The sequence below is a fragment of the Triturus cristatus genome, chromosome 6 (assembly GCF_964204655.1).
Source record: "Triturus cristatus chromosome 6, aTriCri1.1, whole genome shotgun sequence".
Lineage (NCBI taxonomy): Eukaryota > Metazoa > Chordata > Amphibia > Caudata > Salamandridae > Triturus > Triturus cristatus.
Genome location: NC_140589.1, coordinates 1,213,284,912 through 1,213,288,092, shown reverse-complemented (window position 1 = coordinate 1,213,288,092; position 3,181 = coordinate 1,213,284,912).

Genomic DNA, 3,181 nt, shown 5'->3' with positions numbered 1-3,181 from the left:
GGACAAACGGGAGCTAGGGGACCATCCATGCAAACATTCACATCAGTCCACCCTCAACACCACACACCTGAACTGCAACAATGTGTATCTGTGAAGTCCACATGGACAGGTGACATTGCACATGCACCCATGACAAACACAGGAATGTTGGCAGGAACTAATGTGCACACACACATCACACAAGGACTGTTTACAACCCTGGGGAATGACAGACACACTGCACAGTATGCGGTACATGGCCATGACCTCAAAGGTCATGTAACCTTCAGAATCCCTGCCACAGTCCCAGGACTATGCAGATGCCAAGGAGAAATACAAGGCACCCATGCTGACACCTGCCAGCATCGCAGCCGTGAACCCGACAAGTGGGAGCAGTCACACACACATACAAATGTCTCAATCACTGAAAACTACCACCTAGGGACAACTACATGATATTGCAAACAAACAAGTGCCTTGAGGAACCCTGACTGTGTCCCATCTGTGTCTGACAACATCATCACCACTCAGAACTGACAAATCACAATGATGATACACCAATTAACAGTAGTGTGTCATGCACCCACACATCTGGTAGCCCATTGGAAAAGTAGTGGGATGAACCCAGTGCCACTCAGCAAACATCAACAACAGGAACATATCAAGGGAACCCTGTCTGTATATGAACAGGGATGTGGACACACACACATGCACATACAACACACACCATGGGCCCAGGCCATATCACTGGACAACACACTAACTTGAGGGGACACAACTCCTGTGGGAGCCCAGCTGTGCCAAACATATTCACCGCAAGTCCCACTCATGTCTGCAGAACACTTGGTCAGTCAGCCATCAGTTACCACACAATGAAGGCTCTGGTCACAACAGCCTGGGTACGGGAGTCTCCCCTAAGTCATCTGCACATACCCAAAACATATGTCTAGCAAGTTGCACAGAGGACCCAGTTGCTCCTATTACAATGATGCCCACACCTGTAGGGCCAGTAGTGATGAGCACGAAGTATGTGGAAGTGACAATTTGGACAATGGGAAGCACATCATATGTGCAGGGGTGCAAGCCACAGATGTGACCATGCCAATGAAATGCTCACAGAGAGATGTACACAAATAGTTGATCCAGACACACCCAGGTAGCTGCAAAGGATGACATGGATACCCACCAGAATAGGATACATATCTCATGGACCACAGGTAGTACCTCACATCAACACATCAGTATGCAACATTGTAAACCCAGCATTACAGGTGCAAGGGCATGTAAAACAACATCAACATGATGTACAGCTAAATCAAGTTCACAGGGACAAAGTAAAAAGCTTTATTCAGCATATGAAAAGTGAAACGTCTGTTCCAACAAAAGGCCAAGGGCCAATCCATGTCCAAATGGCAAGGAGTGAACTAGAGTGACAAATTCAGTATATGAAATTCTAAACGTCTGTGCAACCAAAAGGCCAATGGCCAGTCTAAGTCCAAATGTCAAGGAGTGAACTAGAATGACAAATTCAGTATATGAAATTCAAAAAGTCTGTGCAACCAAAAGGCCAATGGCCAGTCCATGTCAAAATGCCAAGGAGTGAACTAGAGTGACAACTGTCACACCTTGCTTGCCTGCACTGCTAAGGACCGGGGTCATCCCATCGGAGGGGCATACATGGGGGCAGGCCAGGCACCGCAGGGACAGGATCAGGGCGCAGCAGAAGGAGGCAGTGAAGAGGTGGGGGATGCAGGCGAGACACTTGACACTGCAGTGGAGATGACTAAATTGATGGGTGCTGTCACAACTGTGGGGCACACGTCAGATGGGGTGGGGGCCAGCACAACTCCAGTGGGCAGGTCAGATGGAGTGGATTGGCTCACCACTGCAGTGCCCAAGTCAGACAGGGTGGTCGTGGACTACAAAGCAGTGCCTACATCCATGGGAGCGGAATGGGGGACAGGTGAGGTCGGCAAGGCAGGGGGGGGACATGGTCCCCACATCAGTTGCACCAACTGTCTGACCAGGTGTGGAGGAGCAAGTGCTAGGGAGGGATGGCCTTAGCATTTTGGGGATGGTGTATCTGTGTGTGGGTGAACCCAGGGCAGGGAGTGGCGGGGGAACCTCTGGAGTGGTGGCCTGGTGGATGGAGGACGGAGACTTTGCCTTGGAGCTGCGTGGTGGCAGGGAGGTCTTGCTCTTCTTGTGCCGGGGAGACTTGCGGGTGGGCTTCTCCGTCTGACTGCACCTGGGGGAGGGTGTCCGGGTGTGAAGGGCACTCCCTTCTGTGTGTGGGGACTTCCTCTTCCCCTTGTAATCAGGATCTGCTGGGTCGGTAGGGAAGAGGCCAAGGTCACAGAGGAAGAGCTTCCGCGGGGATGGGGTTGCAGGTGAAACAAGGGAAGGAGGCTGGGAGGGAGAGGTCTCGGAGGACTGTGGAGTGGTTGTGGATGACTGTGTGTGTGTCAGCAAACCAGCCCCTGTGAGTGTGGAATCAGTCCCCTGCGCTTGCTTGTGTGCACGTCAAGACCTTGGTTTGGGGGTTTCTGTGCTTGGGACAGGTAGGGTGCTAGGAATCGTGGGTGGTGCAGGGTTAGGAGGGGTGCAGGACTGTTGGAGGAGGGACACTGCTGCCATCACGGAGGAGGCCACGGACTGGTTGGTCCTCTGTAGGGCAGACATGCCCGAGAAAATGCCCTCCATGAATGACACCAGTTATGTCAACAGACCTGTGTGTGCATGGAGGACCTTCAGCATCGACGTCTGCCCTACATGGATCTGCCTAAGTAAGTCCACAGACTCCTCACTCAGGGCAGCAGGGGACACAGGGGCAGGGGGTGCGGTTCCTGGCACAAAGGAGACATGCTCATGAACACGGGAGCCCACAGGGACCTCTGGGATAGGAGCCGATGGGAGGGGGTGGTGGTGGTGGTGGTGGCGGAGACAGCCTCACTACCTGGTGTTTGGTGGCTGCTGACACCCGCCTCCACAGGGGAGTCATCCTCAGAGCTGCTGTGGCTTTCAGCTGGGGGGGGTGGTGCTGACGACTCCTCTGTGTGGCTCAACTCGCCCTCCGTGCCACTGGGTCCACCTGACTCCTCTCCTTCTGTCCCTGTAAGGCTCTGTGGCTCCTCCTGGTCCGTGGAGCTGTCCTCTCCTGTGGCCGTGGATGTATCTGGATAGGAATAGGAAGAAACAGAAC